Source organism: Alexandromys fortis, unplaced genomic scaffold (assembly GCF_014885135.2).
Source record: "Alexandromys fortis isolate MF-2015 unplaced genomic scaffold, M_Fortis_MF-2015_v1.1 scaffold_143, whole genome shotgun sequence".
In the NCBI taxonomy this organism is placed as follows: domain Eukaryota; kingdom Metazoa; phylum Chordata; class Mammalia; order Rodentia; family Cricetidae; genus Alexandromys; species Alexandromys fortis.
This window is the reverse complement of record NW_026068044.1, coordinates 1,977,248-2,004,087: the sequence shown is the minus strand read 5'-3', so window position 1 is coordinate 2,004,087 and position 26,840 is coordinate 1,977,248.

Below are 26,840 nucleotides of genomic sequence, written 5' to 3'. Positions count from 1 at the left end.
TCAGGAGGTAGTTAGGACAGCTCTCTGTCTGACCAGATCCCCTCTTCTGCCGTTGTGTACCACCAGGTCCTTCCAGTCCCCACCCTGGCTTAGTGCTACCTTTGTGTCTAGTCTCTTACGTCGTTGACTTATTAACAAAAGTAGGCAGTGTGCGGGTGTGGGGAGATCGGCACCCATTCTTCTATAACCCCGGACGAACCGTTAGTGCTTTTAATCGATCCTACAACAATACTTAAGAACATTAAAACATGTGTTTATCTATAACGACCCTTCACGTTGCGATTAGACGAAGAACAGAGAATTTCCATAAAGCAGACATTCTCTTTTGAATCTCTTGAAATCATTCATCTACCTTTTCATAGTTGGCCATTAATTTTTTCACTCAATATTTAATAAAAAACACTTTGCCTTTTTCCTAATCACCTTTCCCTGCGCTCTGACTTTGGGGGATTGGTTACATGGGGGCCATAAGCCATTCAGGGTGTTCTCTAGAGGCCCTTATGTAATCACATCTGTAGCAACCTTCTTGCTATGCACAGTCCTATTTGCAGGGGATTAGGACACTGCCTTGTTTAAGGATCACTTTTGGTCCGCCACGGCGTGATCTGAGAGGCCTAGTGTTTGGTAATTACTGCAAGTCATGCACATCCTGTCAGACTCAACCCACCCCAGTGCTGTTAGAGTTTCCTAAGGAAGATGAACACGATGGAGCAGCATCAGCTAGTGCACCAAAGTCAATGTAGATGGGAAACCACGGATGTCCCGTAATTATGACTTCAGTTCCTTGTGAGGGCAAATGCAAGTCTCCTACCTAAAGTAGCATTTGAATCTTTCCAGAAAAGCCATGCAGCAGAGGCCTGAAAAATCCTAGAGCTGGGCAAACACGCCAGACCAAATCAGGCCTAAAATATCATGGGACATGGAATAGTGGAAAGAACTTTCAAAGACTTCCTGAGCTCTAGGTGATGGTGGTGGGATGTGCCTAGCAGTCGGATGGAGCTGGGGAAGAAGTGGTGTATGTACCTGGTGTTCCTCAGCAGGGTTAGCATGGGACAGCAGTGTGTGCTGTGTTCCTTCCTTTGATCTGTACATATGGACACAAGTCCAATAGGCAGTGCCAGGAGGAACACACCAAAAGACTAGCACCTGAGCTCAGGTAGCAAGAGGCTAGAGATTTGGTGACAGACTCTTGTCTGTAATCCCTCTTTGGGGGAAAGGCCAGGGAGGCTGGAGATTTTCCACATAGCTGAGGATGACGTTAAACTTCTGATTCTGCTGTTCTTCATCCTGAGTGCTAGGGTACAGATGTGTGCCACAATTACAGTTTCTACGTAGAGTTGGGGTCAACCCAGGACTTCCTGAATACCAGGTAAACACTCAACCCTCTGAGCTCCGTCTTCAGCCCTTCCCACCTGCCCCGTATTGATCCTGTGTATGTTGCCAGCCCTTCCCACAGAATGTCCTAGAACCAGCTCCACCAGCTCATCCAATACTCTTGTCAGCCATTGTTTTGGTTCACAGTATTCTCTACAAAATTACATTATCTGGGACTAGAAAGAGGGCTTGGCAGTTAAGAGCACTCAATGTTCTTGTGAAGTACCAGGGTTAGGTTCCCAGCACCCACATAGTGATTCTCAACCATCTGCAACACCAGTTCCAGGAGATCTGAAGCCTTCTCTGGCCTCCAAGGGTACTGAAGGCATACGGTTCAGACATACATATAGGCAAAACACATACAATTAAAGTAAACAAATCTTTATTTAAAAACCTTTACGATCACATTGTCTGAAGGTTTATGATTAGGCCCGGTAGGGCTTTATCTATTCTCTGCTGTAGTTCAAAGGAAACAACAAATCACATCATGGTAAGTTGAGTGAGAAAGCCATGTCTTTATCTCCAACATCACACTTACCACCTTGCAGCCTTAAACCATCCCCATTCGCGTCTTTGAACTTCACTAATGGATGGCACCGGCTTTAAATCAATGAGATGATACAGAGCATGCTCTTCTATGTTAGAAAGGGTATTCCTAAAGTTAATTCATATTCCAAACAGTGGTCCAGAGAGTACCATTCATAAAAATGGCATTTCTTCTCATGTAGCTATTGGCTGAGGTGTAGGCAAGTGTGGAGAGTATATTATGGCCCTAGAGGTGTAGATTCCCCAGACTGGTACATCTTAGATAGCCTATGATGTGGGAGTGATTTCTTATTAATAAAGAAACTGCCTAGGCCCATTTGATAGGCCAACCCTTAGGTAGGCAGAGAAAACAGAACAGAATGCTGGGAGAAAGAAGCTGAATCAGTGAGTCACCATGATTCTCCCACTCCAGACAGGCGCAAGTTAAGATCTTTCTTGGTAAGCCAGCTCATGGTGCTACACAGATTATTAGAAATGGGTTAGATCAATGTGTAAGAGCTAGCCAATAAGAGGCTGGAACTAACGGGCCAGGCAATGTTTAAAAAAATACAGTTTCTGGCACTGCCCTAAGACAGAGAGAGAGAGAGAGAGAGAGAGAGAGAGAGAGAGAGAGAGAGAGAGAGAGAGAGAGTTAATTATCAGAGTGACTCAGGTGGCAAGGGTAAAAGCCTAACTGGATTCCTGTTTACATTAAACAGATTTGATTTGTAACCTGATTCAATTAGTTAAACATTAAATGCATCTTGAGGCAGAAATATCATGGATGTAAATATTCTCTTTGAGGTGAGAAAAAAACACTCAGCAGAAAGAAGCCTTCCAGGCTCTCCCCGCATAGCCCTATTCCAGGAATGCTCCACTTTCTTTCCACGCCACAGTGGGTCATCCTCCCGCCATCCATCCCCACCTCCATTTTCACTTCAATCACAGCGGAAAGGGGTCATTTCCTGAGCGCCCCAAGGTTCTCACGGCTGGATACTTACAGATGATATGATAAACGAGTCCCTGGCCACAGCTTGGCAGTCACTCCAGTGTGTTCACAGCTACCGTCTCCATCGAGGTTAAAGAAAAATTGAAGCAGGCATATTTTCTTATAAGCAATCTTACCGTTGGTGGACTCCCTGCGGGCACGCTGGAGCAAATCTTGCTGCAGACATCATTTTCTTGTGTGATGCAGAGACAAATGAAGCTGCAATTGCAACAGTAAACTTTCCCCCTCCACGTGGGAAAATGGGGTGGTCGTCTTCACAGGCAGCTGGGGCAGAGCAGTCAGGTGCAGGCTGGAGCTACACAAGCTCACACCTGATGAAATGGTCTGTGTTTCCCTCTTCAGGAATCTTCTGGGGCACAGGACCTAAGTCATTTTTTTTCTTTTCTTTTTGAGATTATAATATTACATAACTTTTTGTATTCCTTTCCCCCTTCTTTCCTCCTAACGCGCGCGCGTGTGTGTGTGTGTGTGTGTGTGTGTGTGTATACACATACATATACATACATATGTACTCCTAAATACAATCTGTTCAGTTTATATAATTTTGCTCAATTGTGTGTTCTCAGGGCTGGTCATTTGTTATTGGATAACCAATTGGTGTGTTTTCCCCTGGAGATGAATTCCTCAGTTGTCTATAGATCTTTGTATAGGTTAGAGGCCATGTGGTCTCTTTCCCATACATTTTGTCATGTCTACTGTCGTCCTTGTTCAGCTCACGTTTGGGCAGTCACAACGGTGATACTTTTTGGATGAGGCTTCTGACATTGCTAGGAGACGCTCTCACAGCAAACTCCCTGGTCCTTTGGCTCTTACAATATTTCCACCCCTCTTCTGCAATGCTCCCTAAGCTGTAGATGCAGGAATGTTTTGTAGATATATCCCCTTGGGACTGGGCTCCTTGGCTCTGCCTGTTGCTTAGCTGTGGTTTTCTGTAATGGTCTCTGTCCATCTCAAACGAAAACTCCTTGATGCGGGGTGAGGACCACATTTATCTGCGGTATAAGGACAGAGACTTAGCATGCAGTTAGGGAAATATGTCAGTATAAAGTGGTAGTTGTGGGGTTTCCTCCAAGGTCCCTGACTTTACTAGCACTGAGTGGTTGGCTGGGTTTCCAGTAGCAGGCACGGTTTCCCTCTGTGGAGTGGATCTTAGGAGCTACTGGAGAGTAACACGTTTTACGCCGAGAATAATTAGTTTGGGTTAATCGTATGACCGCAGTGGCTGGCACGAAATTTACCAACCCTTAGAGAGGCATGGCTTAGTCAAACTTTCGTTCATTGCTTAATTTTTATCACTGCTGTGGAGAGCTGCTGCTCACCGCCATGATGTTCACCATACTGCTGCACCCTCAGGATTCCCATGCATGCTGGCCATGGACGGGGCTCAGAGACAGCAGAGCCGCATCGTGCAGTTTGTTGCCTCTTTCCTTTGGGAGCTTACACGGCACCTTTGGCTACGTGGACGCTGATCCTCAGGGAGGAGGCGTTCAGCTCAGTTGCAGCTCAGGGGTCTCTGCCGTTGTGTCTAGAGTGCAGTGTCTTCAGTGTTAGGGAATTCCCTTCCACCTCGTGGGGCTATTGCACCGAGGGAAATAGCAATGGGCTACAGGTTGAGGAATCTATAGGCATCCCTACCCAGAAATTATAATGAGAGCTTCTCATGCCTGGTGTTGGGTTGTTTGTTTTTGTTTGTTTTTGTTGTTGTTTTATCGTAGATAATCTTTGGCTCTATGAGGGAGCATTGCCAGCCCAGATGAGAAATTTTCATTAAAATCATACATGTATATTTATGTCCGGTGTGCTATAGGTTCATTATTTTTAGATAGTTAGTCAATAGTATGATTCCTGATGCCTTTTTTGATAATTGAGAGTATGATTCTTCATGGGTTTTTTTAGAGATCTTTATTGTGATTTTTACCCTCCCCCGTCCTCTCCTGTGTTTAACTCTCGCTCCCTAGAAAGCCCTCCCCCTCTCCCATTCCCCTGATTACATCACTCACGCTGTTGCTCCCCACCCTCCCATTCCTTGGCAACGGTTCCTTTGCACTGTCCTGGTTCCTGTAGTTACTCCAGGGTGTGTGTTCTTCTGATAAGAGGACAGGTGTCATTTGTCTTTCTGGGTCTGGGTTGTCACTCAGTGGGATCTTTTATAGTTCCGTACACTGACCTGCAGAAGAACCCAAGTCGCCTGTTCGGAACGCACACATCTTGAGGAGCCCATTACACGCTCTCCAGATGTCACAGTGACCCACCGCCAACACCAAAGCTCCTGCTGCCGGCTCATCTGGAACAGGTCCTAGCGACTCAGCTCCTCCAGGGCCCCTCTTCTCCCCTTCCATCCCCTCTCTTTTTTCTTCTTTTGCCTCTGCCCTGCCTTCCTCTCCCCTCTTCTCTCTCTACCGCCTTCTTCCTAGCTTGCCTGGAAGTGAACGACTGGTCTCCACGATGGTCCATCCTCACCTTTGCCGTGCCACAGTGGAGCCCACTGGCTATGGACTAAGACTTTTGAAACCACAAGTTAAATCAGATCTTCTACCTTTGAAGTTGTTTTCTTACCCCTCTCTCCCTTGTATGTATGTGTGCTGGAAGGGTTTTGGTATAAAAATGACTCAGGGCTATAGTTCTATATTTTCCCTTACATATTGCATTATTTCTTTGGCGGAAGGGATCACTATTATGACGGCTTTGGGGGTATAAAAAATGGAGGGTGTCTCCGGTCCTCCAGGCTAAGATCATTTGTGCAAAGAGTCCTTAATGGTCATTGCCCATTTGTACTCTGAAACACCATTGTGCCCACTAGGACAATGCCTTCAGCAATGCCAGATGACGGAGTGACCGGTGCCTAACCCAATTCCAGTGTTCAACGCCAAACTCAGAGACCGTGGCGTGGCCTGAAAAACTCCCCAAGCTGTCCCTCTCATACCTGGCGCCCTGAAACGATGCAGAGATACTGAAATCTAAAATAAATAAAATAGAAAAAAGAAATGAAACAATGTCTCGCTCCTCGGTGAGCATCAGACATAGGATTAGACTGTTTGGTTCCCATGTTTACACCAAAAATAATGATAATTGGCCCACACGCCCCAGTTGGCAGGTGTACATGCTGGTGTCAAGTTCAGAGAAACATCCTACCCGCTTTCAACTCATTAGGGCTTTTGGAATATTTTAGCACGAACCAAGGCTTTCCTATTCCATAGTCGGCAGGAAAGGCGCCAACTGGGTTCTATTCAGTGAAGACCTGGGACTTGCTTCTGAGCCACAATTCAATCCCTTCTCTTTTGTTCCTGTACAGAACCCTCATCCCACAGCACCCTTTCAACACTCAAGAATCACGTGCAGTTTATGTACTGATCACCCAGTGAGGTGCGTTTGATTGGTCTGCTCCCTGGAGGCCCAATCAAGATTGATTTTAACAACACAGCTCTGTCTGGACCGTGTAAAAGAGAGCGTGTTAGAGAAAGGGAAGCCAGTACAATATATGCAATTACTTTAGCAAGTAAACAACAGCATTCTTGCAATGGCTTGATCCTCCTGCCTCCCACCTTTCCGGTTCAGCCACCGCCAGAATAAGTCTGTGACGAGCCAGCTTTTGCCAGAGAGCCTTCTGGGACAGCCTGGCACACTCTGAAGACAGCAGCGGGATCGATATGAAGGGCTCTGATCCGCGACAATGACCCAGATACTGGCTTTGCTTCTGATGAAGTGGCGCTGATTGCTTTCTGCACGTATCTTTCATCATCATTAGCAAGCTCCAGCTTCTCTCTCTCTAGACAAGGGAGTAAAAAAAAAAAATATCACACATTGCAGAGGAAGCGACAGGGGCACAATCCAGCTGACGATCAAACACACGACACCAAAAGGCAGCCTCCGTGCGACAATAAGAACAGTATGTCTGGCGACCAGCGATGGACTTGGTTGATGATCTCTAGGGCACCTGCACCCTCACCATTTACCAGAAGCAGCGGCCGCATGTCAGCTCGGTACCCAATCTCTGGTTAACGGTCCTCTGAAGCAGTATTTTCCGGGCGTATTTTGTATTTGCAGATGGTGAATGAATGAGTCTGGAAAATCAAGGCATACTGCAACTCTATGAAATGTTTGTAATAATAACAACAATGATAATAGTCATCTTTCTACTTTGGGTGAAAGATCAAAATAAAAGTCCAAGTTATTTGACAGAATACCATGCCTCTCTGCTAACCAGACTCTGGGCCTGCAGTGTTTCACGGGATATATCCTTTAGTTACTCGGAAACTTGCATTTATGAGTTAGTTGGCTGCCCATTCCTATCCCTCCTGGCAGAATATCTCATAACTATCTGGAGAGAAGAGCTTCATGTACCGCAACTTTCATTCTCTCCACAGTCAACAAAAATGAATTCTCCCCTGGCAAACAGTTTATTTTGCAAATGAGTTTAAATGATTCATAGCGCGCTGAAAAATAGCATCTTGAAATGTATTCTTAAACACACTGCTTTATAAACTCAGTTCACACATATGGTGTTTCCCAGGCAAACAGTTGAGGACACATGGATCTGGAAGTTTGGGGAAACGGGGTAGAACTGGTGCGCGTGCGCACAGCAAGGACCTTGCGTTCCTGTGGGAAGGAAACCCATTTAGGCCTCCCGAGGATGGGCAGACAGACACACCAGAAACTGAGGCAAGGGAAATCAATGGCAAGGGGAGGAAAGAAGCCAGAGAAGAAGAGGGTGGAAGGGAAGGAAGGAACTCTGACCATGGTTTACTCCCCAAACAGAAAGCGCTGTTTACACAGCCTTGGGGTGTGCGCAGGGGACCTCATGCTCCAGGCAGATGCTCTCAGACCGAGCTATGTCCCTGCTTTGTGGGTTGCAAGAAAAACCTCAAGGTGTTTTCTTTTGCAAACTGTTTTTTTTTTTTTTTTGATAAATGTATAGGGAGGGCAAGAGTCACATGTCACCTGGTGCAGACCCAGAAAATGGGGTCGCGAGGCTGAACAGAGGGCGGAGCTCGGAAGGACATTCAGTGACTTCAAGCAGAAAGTCGGACACCTCGAGAAAGAAGTGCGGCAGGGAAAGAGCGAAAGGGGGCAGAGGATTGTCCAGAGAAGAAGCAGGAAAACAAACCTGTGTGTCAGGCGACTCATGTTGTAGTTTGGTCCTGATGGGAGGCCAAGTAAGCAGAAGCCGAGCCTCAAGAGCATTACCGCTGACCCGCTGATGCTGCTTTGGGACCCTGCCCATTCTTGTTTCTTTTTTGTTCCGTTGACTTTCCAACCGCAGTGAGGCGAACAAGCTTTTGCGGTCACATATGTCAGCCACGATTCACTGGGCTGCCTGAGATCCCCTCAACAGGACCCAGTGACTGCGACTGTAAATAAATCGCTCCCCCTTTTCAGGCAATACCTCGGGCACTTTGTGCAGGGATAGAGAACAGAGTCACCCCTCTCCAAATCTGCAATATCCAACAGCCTTCTCTCAGCCAGCAGCTCTCCGTGGTCTTTTTGAGCGCAGCCGTGTAGAAAAAATGATTTGCTTGTGCCGGGCCCTGAGCCAGTCTCTTAGTCAGCCTGGATCTGTTTCCTCCCTATCAAACCTGTCCCTGAGGGCCCGGCAAGGTTCTTTACGATAAACCACCCTGTCCGAACCCAGTTTAGGATACTAGAGATGAATAGCAAGTTTAGAGAAGTTCCTGGGCTTTGCAGCTTTAAGAAACTCAAAAGTCAGGGCAACAGCGCACAACTTCCCTGTGTCTTCACATAAAGACCCTTTCTATACCTACAGTGAACTGAACAGAGGGAGAGGCAGATGTCACAGGAGCCTGGCTCTTCACTCTATAGATGACCCTCTCTTTGTTTCTGGATTGCTGAAGGAGCCCAGATGGGTGTGGCATAGATGTGAACAGATCTCTCTCAGCCCTCTTGACCTGATTCAGGAATGGTGAATAGCAGTCAATTATTTGGAGCAATAAAATGGAACGAGAAATAGCCAGCCTCTATTGGCCACCTATTACGGCTCATCACTACGTGATCCACATGCCTCATTTACTCAAAAATGCCTCATAACAACCATAAGATGGAGACATTATCACTAAGCCTGTGAAGAAACACATGAGCTACCCACTCAGGAGGGCACGGTTGGCTGTGGATGAGCCAGGAGGTGGATCCAGTCCTCTGTGCCTCTTGGGCCTGAGGTTTTCCCTGGTGGTATCTTCAGCTGGGCCGGTGTCTCGTGGCCTCTCCACAGAGACAGTGGAGGTTTCGAGAGCTATGGCCTTCTGAAGGAACAAACGTGATGGGTTGTTAGCCTGCAGACTGGATCCGTGGATGCAGGGACCCCACTGCATCTCTGCAGACCCCCCATCCTCATGTCCAACAGCTGCAGCCTCGACTCTGACCGGTGAGGAGAAATGGAAGAAGGTGACCAGTTTTAAAGAGACAGTTCTGGAGAATGAAGATTATGAAGAGTTCTCTCATCTATTTCCTGTAAGGACAGAAGACAGAACAGTTAAAAAAAGAAAGAAAGAAAGAAAAAAAGAAAGAAAGAAAGAAGAAAAAAAAGCTGCAGCCCTGAGATTGGTCAATGGGGACAGTTACAGCCAACCAGAGGAGGAAGTTCTGGTCACTCTGACCCAGCAAGCCGAGTATAGTTAATAACGTATTGTATATTCCAAAATACTTTCAAAGCACTTTGGATGCTCTCACCACAAAGACGTGATGCATGCCTGAGGTGGCTAACTGGTGAGATCACTATGCAATGTATTGAAATATCACACTGAACTTGATAGATGTGAACAATTATTATGTGCCAATTTGAAACATTAGCTCTGCGCTCCCCAGCCAGAGGGACTGACTGTGTGTGCTCCTTGTCAGTGTGTCTCTGTGCGTCGCCTCGCTGGAAAACCTTAAATCAAAACCGAGATCTTTCAGAAACGCGCTTTCCTGAATTCTTCACACGGGTGTGCTATTAATATGGAAATGAAGAGAGAGTTTAATCATGTTTGACTGTTTGGTGGAAGGAAAGCAAACATGTGGGTATGCTAAGTATCACCAGATTCGTTAAATGGGGTCAGGATTACAGAGCTGATAGGGACTGATGGATTTCTTGCTGTTCATTATCCCTGTTGAATGGTTGGAATAAATTCAACACAGAGATAGGCCAGGGTGGGGCTGTCAGAGCCCGTGCACCTGGCGCAATGATCCCGTGCAGACTTGGGTCTTGACAGTAACCTGAAGGGCTGCTGTCCGGGTTTGCTGCCTAGAACCCAGCGGCCCAAGTCCAGCTTCATCAGACCCAGGGTGGGTGCAAGGCTCACGGCTGAAGGGCAAAGAGCAAGATCAAGTACTGACACCCTTTCTCTGTGTAACTGATTTCTGTTTACGCAGCCTTCCTGACATACATTGTATCAATTTAGTCTCTTACAGCTCCAGGAAAAAAAAGAATGTCTTTATCTGGCCAGTGAATGGGTGAAAAAACGAGACATAGAGTGGCGAGGAGATTTCTCTCACGTAGACAGAACAATGGATGGTATTATTCCACCCCAAGTCATTGGGTCCATCCCATTCCTGGCTCAGTTCCTCAGTTTCCATGTCTTACAGAGACTTCTTTCCATTGCCAGGCAATGGTGGCGCACGCCTTTAATCCCAGCACTCGGGAGGCAGAGGCAGGCGGATCTCTGTGAGTTCGAGACCAGCCTGGTCTACAAGAGCTAGTTCCAGGACAGACTCCAAAGCCACAGAGGAAACCCTGTCTTGAAAAAAAAAATTTATAGACTTCTGCCATCATAAGAGATTAATCCGGTGCCCTGCCGACGGGAAGTAATAGCCTCAAGGCGATTCCAGAACCACGCCCCTCTGATTATTAATTAGCATATCCTTTCATGATTGTATGTGTTGTATGACTAGCATGTTGCTCCTGGGACGGACACAGTGGATAAGGAGAGAAGCTCTTGTCTTCATGGACTTTACAGTGAGCGTTGTGATGTGTCTCCTAAAGCGTTTGGGTGGATACATGCCTGACATCTCGATACACAGTGGCAGAGGCAGGACAGTCATGAGTTCAAGAGCAGCCTCGGCTGCTGTGGGAATTCATTCTGCCAATAGCTTTGGAGTACTGGCGTTAAGGTGTGACTTCTTGTCTGCGGACATGATTTCTTAAGAGGAGAGATAAGATGCGCTAAGATGCATGTTTTCTTGGGTTGTGAACACTGGAGTCAGGCAACGTGAAGCAGAGTGTGATCAGTTCCAAGCTCCCTCAATCCCGTGAGTCTGTTCTCCCCAGCACTCCTAGGTAATTTGATATATATCAATTTATATTGCCATATAATATATTGTCATATATATTATGCATATGAATGCAATCTTTGTGGTTCTCGCTAAATTAGGCTACAATGATTTCCAGGCTAGCTGGTATAACCATGAGACTGTCTCCAAAAAACCCCAAACAGTTAATATAATAAATACATAAAATTCATCATTTGGTACTACTCCAGAGGTGCTGGTTAAGGAGACTCTGCTGTACTAGGTCTAGGATGGCGCCTGAGAGTCTGCATTTCTGACTGACAATGTCAGCCAGTACTGCTGGTCCACGGACCAGCTCTTGAGTAGCACTGAGGGTTCAGCCAGGACTGAAGGAAACGGGGAGCTTCTCAGGGATACTAGCCAACAGGTTAGGCTTGGTTGTGTGATCTGAAGAGACAGGGTAAGAAGGGAATATTTGTTTTACAGTTGGGACATGGGAGAAGGTTTCCTGGAAGAAGAAAGACCTGTCTCGAGCTGGAATGGGAATCAGGTGTGCCAGGCTTAAATGTGGAAAGGACAGCTTACTTACTTACTTCAGGCCCCAAGGTCTGTGTGTGCTGAGTCCTCTGAGCAGGGCTGAAAGTGTAGGGCTTTCAAGCTTAGGCATTTGCTCCAGCTCAGAGGAGACACCAGAGGAGGCCAAGTGGGGCAGGCTGGCAGGACCCAAGGGACATGACAAAGGAGTTAGGTGGCTACTAGGTGAAGGCAGAGGTTTGCAAAAATTTAAAGCAGGAAACCAGTTGATAATAACCTGTGCTTTTTTTTTTTTTCAGCTCACTCAGGCTGCCACAAGAAGAATGGATTGAGATGAGTCTGACTTCAGTTGGAGAGAGTTCGAAGGTTTCCTTCTGGCAGTGAGAGCAAGGAGGGCAGGTTGAACTAGTCTGTGGCCACAGGACTAGTGGGAAATAGCTGCGTTGATGTTAAGTACCTAATTGGGCTGGAGCAGGGACTGGGTGAAGACCTGACAACACAGGGACAGGGACTGAGTGGGGATCGGACAGTGCAGGGGTCGGGACCGGATAGGACCGGGCACTGCAGGGGCAGGGACCGGATAGGACCAGGCACTGTAGAGGCAGGGACAGGATAAAACCAGGCACTGTGGGTGCCGGGACCGGATAGGACCAGGCACTGCAGAGGCAGAAACAGGATAAAACCAGGCACTGCGGGTGCCGGGACCGGATAGGACCAGGCACTGCAGAGGCAGAAACAGGATAAAACCAGGCACTGTGGGTGCCGGGACCGGATAGGACCAGGCACTGCAGAGTCAGAAACAGGATAAAACCAGGCACTGCGGGTGCCGGGACCGGATAGGACCAGGCACTGCAGGGGCAGGGACCGGATAGGACCGGGCACTGCAGAGGCAGAAACAGGATAAAACCAGGCACTGTGGGTGCCGGGACCGGATAGGACCAGGCACTGCAGGGGCAGGGACTGGCTAGGACCAGGCACTGCAGGGGCAGGGACCGGATAGGACCAGGCACTGCAGGGGCAGGGACCGGATAGGACCAGGCACTGCAGAGGCAGAGACAGGATAAAACCAGGCACTGCGGGTGCCGGGACCGGATAGGACCAGGCACTGCAGGGGCAGGCACTGAGTGGAGACGGGGCACTTCAGGGTCAGGGACTGAGTAAGAGAAGAAAGGCATATTCTCAGAAACTTCCTGAGCTCAAAGATTTCACAATCCCATAGTGGTAACATTGATCACTTTGAACCTGTACCTCCTGCGTTTGTGCCTGAAATTGGAGACGCGGAGACTGGCTCTAAAAAGTAGGGACACGAGACTCCTGAGATGAAACCCAACCCAACGACATCAAGATTCCGGTCTCAGGAAACACTTTTCAGGGACACATTCTGAGCAAAGAAGTCTGCTTGTTTATCTGCTCCAAAGAATTGCCAATGACAGAAGAGAATCGGCGTTATTGTTTGCCAAACTTAACATCAGAGCGGTTCCGACTCCTCGGCAGGCCACATAAGAAGAAGACAGGCTCCTGCACACTTGACCCGGAAGAGAAGAGATTACGGCCCGGAGCACTCTAACTTCTTGTTTGGATGCAGCATTTCTTCTTAGAATCCTCACACTTTGGCCTTGGATTCTGAAGGAGAGAGAACGATGCTGGATGAAGAAAACAATGCTAGGCTGCCACAGAACTCACAGGCAGCCTCCGCGTTAAGAAAAGTGGATTCTGTTTTTTCCGAAAGGCCACAGGGACCGAGCTCTGCTCCTCGCCAGCACAGACAGGCAGGGGCGCTGGGACTCCCTGGGAGGCAGGTGTACAATAGACCCTTTGTGCTCCCGTGCCCACCTCCTCTTAGAGTCACCGAACGTAAGAATTCTATGGGAAACAACACAAATGGAGACAGAGATTTGGACCCCACACGGCTTTCCTTTCATTTCACATCGGATTTTTCTCTTCTCGCTTATGAGGTCATAATGTTATAGATCTGAGCAGAACAGCAATTCTCCTTGCAAATAAGAAACCAACACTTTATAGTGCAAACCCTTTCATTTTCCAGTTTGAACGGTTGGAAAAAAAAATATACAATGTCACGAGCCATTTGCTGCCCTGACGCCGGAATACTTTGGATAAGAGATAAAAGAAGATTATCTCCATGACAGGAGAGAGGGGCCAGCTGGGACAGCCAAAGGAGACCAGGAGCAGTAGAAAAGGCGGAGGTGGCCACAGGTGACATTTGGGCAGGTGCAAGGGGATTTGACAGCAGGCATTTGGCGGCAGATCTTTAGAGATTTACACCAAATAGACTGGCTTGGCCAAGAAGAAAGACCAGCAGATATGGAAACCCCCCAGGAAGGCTGGTAATACAAGACAGGGCCAAGTGAGCTTGGTGAAATTATTTTCGTGTCAAGTGCACCGAGATTGTAGTCAAGAGGTCAAGGGACATGAGAAGGAACCCGATAGCAGGGAGGTCCATTTAGAAATGAGGCAGCCAGCCAGCTTTGACTCAGAGGAGAGGAGGGTGGATTAAATTCCTCCTTCTGAGTCCTGAGCTCCCCTTCTGGTCCATTTTGTTTAGTGCACAGGCAGAGAGAAAGGGGCTGGCGTGGACAGGGCTCCTGGCGAGAGAACGGGACAGACAGGGTGGAGCTGAGCAAAAGAATCACCACAGTGCTTCTCTCAGCATGATGCAGGGAAGGGCTGGAGAAGCAGGTTCAATGGGGTAAAAGCAGTGTATGTTCAGTAGAAGCTATGCTCTGAATTTTAAATCTAATCTCTTCTAAGCTACCTAGTGATGCTCGGTCCAGTTCTCTGGATGCCAGGCAGTGCCAGCAGCAGTGAGTGTGGTTCCCAGTTACCCTGGTAATAGAGATGAAGAACCATAGTCTGCAGGTACGGGGTGCTGGTCAGGATGCCCAGCAGGTTAGGTGGATTCCATGTGTCTTTGACTTGCAATATTTTCAGTATGCAATGGGCTTTCTTGGACAACCCTCACAGTCACACCCAGAACTGTAATGTTTTCCTATTCACCTAGGTGCCGTCAACTCGACTTCCCCATCGTCAGTCACAGTGACCACGCCTGTCACTGTCCTCTTACCTCCACCTTCTGTGTGCTTTCTGAAGAGGAGGCTGTCTCAGCTGGAAGCAGTCCTGGGGTACGACTGTCCATCTCCAGGCGCTGTGACGGAGTGATGCCCAGGGGACCCACAAGTGTGTGTGGAGTGCCATCTGTGACAGGGACAGCAGCTCTTCAGGTGCCCCAGCCTTTTCTACCAATCCGAACACCTAAAGGGAAACTCCTAATCTTGGTTAGGTGGACCTGATTCGGGAATTCTCACATATAAGCACATATAAGTATCTCTGGCCACAGGAGAGGAGGTAGAGCAAGCAGAGGCTGGGGAGGGCGTGGAACAAAGCAAGAGAGAACGATCTTTACTTTTGAGACCCAAAAGGCTCATTATGTATCCCAGGTTATCCTTGAACTTGAAATCTTCCTGGCCCAGCAGCTCCAGAGCTGGAAATGCAGGCAAGTGCTATTGCTCGCCAGAAGAAAAATTCCTGCGTACAAACCCAAAGGGGTTCCAGAACTTGAGACTGGTCATAGGAAATAAAGGGGGTACAGTGTGGGGTACATGAAATGAAGTTTATGGGCTCGTTCATTACTTTAGCCAAAATTTGAGTGAAGTCAAAAATAATATGCAAAGATGATATATTTTCTTTTAAAACAGTTTAAGCCAGGTTTTATTTTATATATAGCAATATAATTTATAAACTAAATAATTTTAGTGATTTTAAAAAAAAAATTATTTTATGTACATTGGTGTGAAGGCGTCAGATGCCCTGGAACTGGAATTACAGACAGTTGAGAGCTGACTTGTGGGTACTGGAAATTGAACTTGGGTCTTCTGGAAGAGCAGCCAGTGCTTCCAACTGCTGAGCCATCTCTCCGGCACCTAAGCTAAATAATTTTTAGACAAGGGGGTGGGGATGGGGAAGTTTGGGTTGCAAAACGTTTTCCCCAGAAAAAAAATTATACTTTTAAATACTTACTTACTTATATGCATGAGTGTTTTGTCTCCATGTATGCCTGTGTGTCATGTGTGTACCTGTGCCCGTGGAGTACAGAGAGGCATCTGAGCCCCTGGGACTAGGGTTACAGGTGGTTGTGGTTGGGGGCTGTCCACAGACCTGTGGCTGCCACTGCTCATCAAAGGAGCCTCTCTTTACAGCACGTGGAGAACAGACAGAAAGCCACCACCGGCCACACGCAGACATCAGCTGGTGGTGGGGAAGTCCTACCCCAACACCCATGGTATTGTAAATACCGGCGTGGCCCTGATATGCGTAGTTCTTAGTCACGCATGACGGGGGTTAGTTCAGTTCGGGTTTCACTCAAATCCTTTTCCTATGGAGTTGTATTTGGGAAGTTCTCTCACACATCCTCCTCAGGTACATGCCAGCTGAAGTCAGGCCATATTTGGCTATATGTCCATTATCTGAGGGAAACCCTGCTACATGCGATGGTGTGACCCGTGACAATTTTCTCAATGGGAGCAAACTGTTAGGCGGTTGAGGAAGACAGGCGGTTAACTACACTGCAAAGAGACGAGCAACTCTCATGAACCGTAACTGCACGTACGTGTTGTCCGTATGTGACAGGGTGGCCGTTTCTCTGTATGAAGCATGCTGTGAGGTGATGGGTCAGTCGATACCCAAACTGTGCGGCTGCCTTGGTTTCTTTATTTACTTGCTCTTCCATACCCATCTCAGCGCTCAGAGCCACTGAAATGGCACTGTGGAGGTCCCCAGGGCACAGCGCTCAGTGGACGTCCCCCACTGATGCCTCTCTTGAAATTTACCCTGGGAATGGCTTCCGTGACACAGTAGGGGGATTTTATGGTTATTGCTGAATGCCATGGCAGCCCTGACGCTAGTTGCTCATATGGGTGACGTATTCTCGTTTCCCGTCATTGACTATCCGCCCAGAGCTGGTAGCTATGTTGAAAAGCTGTTCCTTTGTATAAAGCAGAATGCTACCTTTTTGTTTGCGGTTGCTCTGTCTTCTCTGTAGAATCTGTGGGCTTCAATGGTGTTAGAAAACTGAAGCCTTAACTTACATACATCATCTCCGCCATCATTGCTTCTACGCTGTCTAGAAGAGTGTTACTATGTATTTGAGCTTCCCTTCCTTCCCTCCTCCCTTGTGATGCTGTAGAAGACTATGGAGCTCAGAGGATGTTGGGGTCTACAAGGGTCTTGGGTGCCGCGCGCCCCCGTGTCTGCGCTCTGTGCGCTAGAACCCAGTTCACGAGCTTCGGGCAAGGGGCTGGAGGTTGAGAATACAGACAGACGCAGAGACAGACCAACACACAGACCTTTTAAACACTGATACCAAAGCCCCCATTTTATTAACACCATGTAGGCTTAAATACACTGCAGTCAATGGCCAACAGGTGAAAATCCCATCCTTTGATCCTCTAACTAGGCACAGCTTCTAGTAGCTTTAATTAGAAGGTTCTAGGAGGGAAAAGCCGCTGAAGGCCAGGACTCATTAGTCCCAACACTTGGGATCTTTTACTGCTCTGGTTCCTGCCTCCTTCTCTTATTCTCAAGCGGACCTTTGCTCCAAAGCAGGTCTTCCAAACCTTCCAATATGAACCAAGGTGGAACGTCTGTTTTACCTGACCCTGCCTCAGGGGCTGCCTCTTCCCAATGACGCCACTAATGCTGCTTCTCACGTGGCTTAGTATAACACTCTCATGGCGCTTGTTAGAGGACACGGCGTCTGCGTCCCACACTTCAACCTGCAAATTTCCAAAGCAGAGCCGTAGGTGGGGGGCTGAAAACTCCTCATCTAACTTAATTCCCCTTCAGTATCTCATATTCATGTTCCCCCACGAGTTTAAAGGCTATATGCTTTGGGGATAAACTCGTTCTAGAGTAGGGCATGTGTATCCCTTCCAGAAGGCCGAGGACAAGAAGTACGCTTTTGCTTCTCTCTGTGTAGAATGGAAAGGTGCTGAGCCCTGCAGGTGACCAGTTCCAGTTGCATTCAGAAAATCATGAGGGGCATTTCAAACCACAGCCAGACTGTGCTGTTCTGCATTTTGATGCCGGCACCATTCTAGAACCTTCTGCAGCTCCAAGACTGACCTTTAGGCCTTAGGTTTGGTCTCCCACCCAGGACTGCCGCTGACTCCCAGAAGCACCTTGACATCCTGGTCAGTGCTGTTTCTGTTATCCATACTAAACCATGCATCCCGTTCAGCTGCATCTCTTTGGAATGTCCTGAAACAACTCCAGTCATGCCTATGCCTCAGTTCTTTGTGAGTGTTGCATATGTCAGGGACCCCAAGGCTTGGTTGGAGTTTACCACTACCAGAGGGAAGATTTATAATGTCAACTGGTCTTATGCAAAGATTCTTGGACTGAGATATATATTGCACCGGGAAGGAGAGCGCTGGTATATTTTTAAAAACTTGAAACACTATGTCTCAGTTCTCTGCTTATTCTCTAGTGAATAAACATAAAACAAAAGTTGGGGTCCACTGCTGTAATCTGAGTAGGTTAGTAGAGCGTATCTGTCTCCCTTAAAAGACTGTATGGCTTGGCAGTGTGTGGACAATGCCTTGTCTAGCCTGATGTTGTGTTCTTTCCTTCCTATTTTCACTTGCTGGAGGTTCTTCAGCCCCTAGAACCTGTGAGATTCTGAAGACACGACACTCAGCTCTCCCCGGGCAGAGATATCAGATAAAGAAACAATAAATTATCACCAGTGATCATCTTAGACTCTGGAGTTCTGAAAGAGCCTCCCCTATCTCTATGGCATGGCCTTCTCCATGGGTGGAGTGAGGCATATAACTGCTAGGGCCTGCTAACCCCTGTATAAATTCAGGAGTTTCAGTTTCCTCACTACAAGGTTGAAGGAGTCGTTTGGTTCCTTTCCAAGCCTCGTTTTTCTCATCCATTAGAATATTAGCTGTCTTGTATGCCTAGGTGTGTTTTTCTTTGTATTTATGCTGCTTGGGTTTGTTAACCTTGAGTCCATACATTGTTTTTCTTTGTTTAGGTGTTTATTATGGTTTTTACCAAATTTAGAGAAATGTCGTTCAGTTCTTCAGCCAATGCATTATTATCTCTTTCCGGGATCTCAGAGATACAGCTATGCAAGGCCATTTTATTCTTGCCCACAAGCCTTAAGTATTGACAGAAATCATAAATAAGTCAATAAACATTAAATATGTGTGTGATCCCACTGTGGGCATCTTATAGGACCCCAGATGGGGTAGAGAAGATACAGAGCCAATGACGTTCCCATCACTGTCAAGAAACTGACTATGTGTACTTGCGAGACACACCTGGAGAATGTGTGCATGTGCATGTGTGTGTGTATGCGTGTGCGTATGCGCACGCACGTGCATATGAGAGCATTGTGTGTGTGCCTGTGTGTGTGTTCCCACTGCACATGGACAAGTTACAACACAAAAGAGAGCTGGCAGTTCACTCTAGACTTTGTGTGTGTGCATATTCACATGTATGTTGGTGCACGTGTGTTCCGGTGGAGGCTCTAGACTGTTATCAGGTGTCTTCCTCCTCCAGTCTCTATTTTATGCATTTTATGCCCTAATTATACAGGTAGCGCCCTTCACTGAACGCAGAGACTGCTCTCTGAGTTCATCTGGCAAGCCAACTTGCTCTGAGGATATCCTGTCTCCACATCTGGGGTACACTGGGATTATAGTACCGATATCTCGGCTGGGACCTCCAATTGCCGCGCACCACGCCCCCATGTCTGCGCTCGGTGCACTATTACCCAGTCCTCGAGCTTCGGGCAAGGGGGCTGGAGGTTAAAATACACAGACACACACAGACAGAGAGACAGCGACACGGGTCATCCTTGAATTCCCCAAGAATGCCCTCCTTATTGTGTTCAGGGGCAGATTATATAGAGATAGCCACTCCCCAGCCAAACCCACCAGAAACCACTCTCCTGCCATCAGGAACGCCTGAAGGTCTCGTGCTCAGAGCAGCTGTAGGCACACAGATCAGGGGATTACAAGAAATTCAGGATCTGGGGTCTCACTGCTCCCAACATTATACGTGAGCTCCATGCTCACCTGTATTTTACATGGGTTCTTAGCATCTGAATTTGGGTCTTAAGGATCGGATCTCAAACACTTATATCTACTAAGCCATCTCTAAACCTTACTGGGGACTTTTAAGGTCAAATTAGAAACTAATCTAATCTTTTTTCCTTTGGAGATGAGGTCTCATATAGCCCAAGATGATCTTGAACTTCAGAACCTTTTGACTGCACCTCCTACATCATGGGATTATAGATGTGTTTATACACACACATGCATAGGTATAGGTATATATATATATACATATATATGTATATGTAAAGATACGTACTTATATGTGTATGCGAACACATACACACACACTGTTTATAGAGTGAGATGCTAGGGATAAGACGCAAGTCTTCGTGCATTTGAGGCAAGCCCTCTACTGGCTGAGCTACATCCTCAGTCCACAAGTTACGCTCTCAGTCACACCCAGAAAGGCTAGGTAGTAGCGCTGTCCAAACAAATGGGACAGACAGCAGACATTCCCCCAAAAGAAAAGGTAATTAAAACAACAACAGTCTATTCAACTGGGCAAGAGACATCAACAAAGAGTAAATATTACATTTGCCATTTCCAAAGTAAAAATAGTTTGGAAATAATAGATGAGATCTAATTCCAATTACTAGTTAGTTCATAGTTCGAATTGATCCTTGATCTTTTAAAATATAAGGCAGAAAAAAATTAAATTAGCCATTTTAAACCCATCTCTCATAATGCGTAAGCAGGATTTCCCTCTTTCTCCAAATAATATTTGATCACACGACACAAAAAGTGGCTGAGCGCATTTCCCTCTTCTGTGGGTATAAGAAAATGCAAACCACTTTGTAAATCAGTGTGGCGGTTTCTCAGAAAATTCGGGATCAACCTACCCCTGGACCCAGCAATACCACTCTTGGGAATATACCCAAGAGAGGCCTTATCATACAACAAAAATATATGCTCTACTATGTTCATAGCAGCATTGTTTGTAATTGCCAGAACCTGGAAACAACCTAGATGCCCTTCAATGGAAGAATGAATGAAGAAAGTATGGAATATATACATATTAGAGTACTACTCAGCAGTAAAAAAACAAGGACTTCTTGAAGTTTGCATACAAATGGATGGAAATAGAAAACACTATACTGAGTGAGGTAAGCCAGACCCAAAAAGAGGAACATGGGATGTACTCACTCATATTTGGTTTCTAGCCATAAACAAAGGACATTGAGCCTATAATTAGTGATCCTAGAGAAGCTAAATAAGGAGAACCCAAAGAAAAACATATAGGCATCCTCCGGAATATTAACCTTCATCAGGCGATGAAAGGAGACAGAGACAGAGACCCACATTGGAGCACCGGACAGAAATCTCAAGGTCCAAATCAGGAGCAGAAGGAGAGAGAACACGAGCAAGGAACTCAGGACCGCGAGGGGTACACCCACACACTGAGACAATGGGGATGTTCTATCAGGAACTCACCAAGGCCAGCTGGCCTGGATCCGAAAAAGCCTGGGATAAAACTGGACTCGCTGAACATAGCAAACAATGAGGACTACTGAGAACTCAAGAACAATGGCAATGGGTTTTTGTTCCTACTGCACAAACTGGCTTTGTGGGAGCCTAGGCAGTTTGGATGCTCACCTGGATGGAGGTGGGTGGTCCTTGAACTTCCCACAGGGCAGGGAAACTTGATTGCTCTTTGGGCTAACGAGGGAGGGGGACTTGATTGGGGGAGGGGGAGGGAAATGGGAGGCAGTGGCGGAGAAGAATCAGAAATCTTTAATAAATAAATAAAAATTAAAAAAAAGAAAATGTGTTTTCTATGTTGATCTTTGTGAGTCCATAATTATCTGAGTGAGAGAATTTTGCAACAGTCTTGTCTTGTCCTACAACCTAAGATGAATGAAATACAGGCGTATGTATTTCTCTAGATCTACACTCAGTGGTTATGGTAGAGGAGCGGGCCCGCCTGCCTCACTGATCCACCTGCCTCTGCCTCCATGATTCTGGGGTCATGACCACATGACACTATGCTTGGCTTTTTACCTGATCTTGTGGAATCAAACTTAGGACCTCAACTTGCATGTAAACCCCTTAGGAACCTGTCTTCTTAGCTCCTGTGATGACTCTTGTTTTGTTCACTTGGGTGTTTACGAAGTGCTTGCAGGCTTAAGAACTGGGTGCTGTAAGTTTTGTGTCTTCCCACATGCTCTTGCATTTCTTTATTATCAGCAGGCAAAACACCACAGAACCACATACTTTTGTAAGAGAAGCAAAAAGCCTCTGCTGCCTGCATGGGTTTGTAAGACATGATGTATGCTATCCCAACGCTATTGGAATTGGCCACCCCTTGTGGACTGAGCTACAATGCAAAGCCATCATTTCTTACCCATGTAGAGAAACACATGTGTTGGGATTCTTAAAAGCAACAACTGGGTTAATAAAAAAATAAAATAAAATAAAAACAGACAATGAGTTGTCTGTGCTGTCACGCCTATGAAAAGAGATCCCAGGAGCCTGCTGGGTCTCCCACAAGATGGCCCTGCCACCTACCACTTTTTGACTTGGCTGAAATCACAGAAGGGGCATGATTACTATTTTCCAGCCAGTAATTTAAAAAATCAGACAGTGACAAATCAATTCTCCAAGCACACATTTTCATTCAAGAAAGTGGAGGGAAAATGATAATAAAAACCCTGTCTTGCCGGCCTCAGAAGTTAAAGCATGCCAATAAATTTCTGAGTGTCGAGGATTTTTTTTTTTATAACCTTTCTCAAACTACTTTCCACACGGAGACCGATGACAGACTGGATGACACTTCCACTGGGTACCACGAGACAAAGAGGAGGATGGGGCCGAGGCTCCAGCTCAGCAGAGCTCTGAAGAACTTGATTGGAATGGCTGTGGGATGGCTGTGGAATTTAACACTTTAATGATGACGGTCTCCTGAGCTCTTGGTTGTAATTCTCTGGTCTCCTTCTCTTAGTCTAACCTTGAGAGGATGAGAAGCCCAAAGGATGGGTGTGACTCAGGCAGCTGGGGACAGCAACCAAAAAGTGAGTGTACTACCTCACCCACTCCCGGGGCAGGTGGCCGAGGGTAGTGGCTCAGCCTTCACGTTTAGAGCGAGACTGTCCGTCATCTGTATTACCCAGACATGGTTCGTAACAGCTTCTCCTCTATAGTTCCTCTAGTATAAAATACCACAATGACACGAAGCATTCATATGGTGGACAAATGAATAATAGCACAGGGGAAATTAATTATTCCATCTTCTTGGTGTTTGATGTCACAAAATAGCAACTAATGCTTCAAGGGAACTCTTATCTTGCGTCATATATGAGTGACCAAGGTCTGAGAGCACGGATTCAAGCTACCCTGAATGTTACATTCCGAATGGAAGCAGTTAATTGAGATTTTATAGTTGAAGAACAAGGAAGGACACAGTGCTTAGCAAACACCCTAGTGGGGGCATCAGGCAGGTAGACCTCAATGAAGCGTGGACATCTTTTCTGTAAGTCCCGGCTATCATCTTGTAGTCTTCTTTGCGGTAGGGTTCGTAGCAGCTGGAGGACCACTAAACTTAACAATGCATGCTGGGAGATTTGCCTAATAGGCACAGGAATGCCAGATTGGGTAAAAAGGTTAAAAGCTAATGACTGAAGACAGAACAAGGTAATTTCGACTAGCCATACATTGCTGCCTATGATTAGAGTGTTCTGTTCAACCAGGCCAAGCAGTTAACTCAAGCATGTAGATGCAACTCTTTTGAAGAATTTTAGCTGCACGTTTTATTTATAGAACTCTACATGATTGACATTAGGGTGTGGTCAATGCTTAGTGAATGAATGGATGATATATGAATGACTGGATCACTCCACTACTGGATCTAACCAGGATCACTACTGTAATTAACCATCATTTGAAGCTGTCGATTCACCAAGAATCTGAATTCATGCACATCCCTCCCTGGATCCTGACTCCAGCCAGGCTGGGCTCTGGACCTATAAAGACTATGGTGGCCCAAACCTTCAAGAATATAGGTGGAAAAGAAGAAAGAAAATTATTCCATAAAACTTATCAGCACTTAAAGAATCTCCAAAGGAAATGACCACTGTTATCTTTTCTAAAAATGGTACCAAAGCTTACATTATTTTATCTTATTCAAGGGTCTGAGAGGCTCATGTGTTTCTGCATAGCCAGGGAGAGCGCGGCAAGAAACAACGTATTTCTTTGGCCCTGTCTCCTCTTCCGTCTTTAGAGAGATTAACTAGGAGGAACTGAAGCAGCTCCACAGCTTTCACGGGGTCATCTGAGCTGAGAGGGAAAACAGACTTCACACCTGTACAGGAGCTTTGCAGAATTGTGTGTGCGTACACCTAGTGGAGCCGTCCTGGTGTGAGCCAGAAACCACTCCAGAATGTGTTTCTCTGAGATGTATTACTGCCTTCCTACAGATTCACTGGCTCGCGATGCCGAGGCTCTCCTGTCTCTTAGCCTGTAGCTGCTCATCTCTATAACACACACCTTAGATACTCTAGGAAGAGAGGGTTCTTTTAGCTCTTAGTCTGAGAGGTTTCAACCTGGCTGGTTTGTCCTGATGCTTTTGAGCCTGCGCATATCACAATGGAAGCACTGGGTGGAGCCAAGCCCCTCACCCTGTGAGAGCCAGGAAGTGACAGAGGGAACAAAGGCTGTGGTTCTAACAGGCCTGTCAAGGCGGGCCCAAGATACACAGCTTCCCTGCAGGTCAAGTCTTAAATCTCCACAGCTTCCTTCCAGTGAGAGAGCTGAGCCTTCTGGGTAATTTAAGACTGAAACTATCTCACCTAGAGATTTAGCCTTCCTGACGTGATAGTGTAACCCTTTCCTCACAGGCCTGTGGTGATGCTGGTTCCAACAAACTCACTGCGCTGCTGGAATGTGAAAGTCCAGCTCACACGACTGCGGACAGTGATACTTCAGGAGGACAGTAACAGTGATGACATTAATGCCCCCTTTCTTACTTTTATCATTATTTTACAGTGTGCTTCTAATAATAAACACAAAGTTTCATAAACGAGACTATGTCGCTTTTTCTCTGACTGACAAGGAACGTTCCTCCTACCTCCCACACTGAGACTCTGTAAGTTTTTGTCTGCTTCTGCTGAATGTTCTCAGACACAGCTGTGAAGCTCTTGTCCAGCCTACACCACTAGACTCATTCTGGTCTCCAATCCTTTAGAAATTGTAACCACTCGCTGCCTTTGTTATACAAGGAAACAAATGCCTTTTGTAGATCTTAGCTGTTCAAGTTCAAGAAGGAGCTGACTCAGGAAAGAGGATTTGACCTTCTGTCTTCAGACCTAAGCATATTATCTCAGCATTTTCCTGGGCAGGCTGGCACCCTACTCTGTAACAGTCTAAAATAAATAAATAAAGCAAAATAATAGCATCGACAAAAACTTGATGCCTTTGAACAGCTAAAGGCAAACTATTTCCATGATTAAAAATGCCTTCAGTGGCACTGACCAGCAGGACGGTGCTCTATGGAGAAGACTCAGTCAGTCTTCTGGAGAGTTCCTCAGTCAGTAACTACAGCAGCGGTCCTGACAGAGCAGCTCTGCTTGAGCTTTGCTGAATATTGTAAACATAATTTTGGTGATGTTTTGCATTTATCTGCTCTCTCTCTCTCTCTCTCTCTCTCCCTCTCTCCCTCTCTCCCTCTCCCTCTCTCTGCTATTTACACTCATTCTAAACCAAAAGCAGGCTATTAGGAATGTTTTTCTATGGACCATGCAGAACGGACAAATATTTTTTATTGCCTTATGTTTCCTATGGGATTTTCCTGGAAACATACAACGCCTCATAGCCTAACAGTGTGTAAGCAGGTAATATTAGTTTGTTATATTATGTTATATATAAAATTTGGATTCAGCTCTGTTGCACTGAAATGGCAATTTTTTTGCAAATGTTGCCATGTCTCATGGCATATGAAAGGTCATAAATTAAATGCAACAAATAAGTAGAAAATGTTACAAAGATGAAAAGCTGGAAATATCCTTAGTAAATAAGGATGTGTAAATAGGAATTAATATTGTTGGGTGATTTTTAAGAATGGGGAAGAAAATGGGAAAGCAGAAGCAAATCGGAAAAATAATGAGTGTGTTATATAAGACACACAGAGGATGAGCATCAGCTCTGCCAATCAAACTTGATTTAAAAGTATCCAGGTTCTGCCTAAACTTTATCTAAATGTTACACAGTCGCTACAGGTACCAGACAGATGTAACTGACCACCTTCTGAGTGTTCAATAATCATACTTAGATGTCTATACTAATGAGGAAAAAGGGTTACAAGAAATATTTATTTATTTATTTATTTAGTACCTGTTGGGCTTCACGGCAGCCAGGTCATAGGGAGTGTGGAGCTGGCTCTCAAAATGCCCTTTATCCCTGATACATTCACTTGCCCATTTGCTTAGGGTGGCCATGGAGATCCCCCCTGAGGGTGGAATTTTAGGGTGTGCCCCCTTCTCCGCCTATCTGTAGAGACAAAAGTCTAGAATGCTAGCCATGCCCCGTTTCATTTAGTTCTTCCCTTTCGTTTAAACTGTGACGTCTTCTGAACTAAAGCCTGGGCCTGCCACACCCCTTCCTGTGGACCCCTGGTGGCAGCTGGTCATCATGATTTTTATCAGCGCCCTGGCATTCTCCTATTTGCCTGTAAGTACAGGGTGTGCTCTGACTATTCCAGTGACCCGACTTCAGGCCTGCACCCGTTATCAAATGCCTGTACTGTAATTAAAAAACCTAAAACCAAGAATAATAAAGGGGGTGCTGTTCCCTGTGGCCGTCTTCCTACGATGAGCACCGAGATTGCTGGGGTCTGGCTTAACCCACCATTGAAGAGAAGGGAAGGTTAGGTTGGATCTTTTCAATGCCCCAGGAGAAAATACTTTCAGAGTTCATCAGCGCAGCACAAATGCCCAGTGAAACATCCTCAGCGGAACTCAGCACCATCCAGCCCTGCCCTTCTCTTTCCAAGTCAGCTCTTCAGTGTCCGGCCTTACACGTGGCGCCCAGAAGAGCACCCAGCTATCACC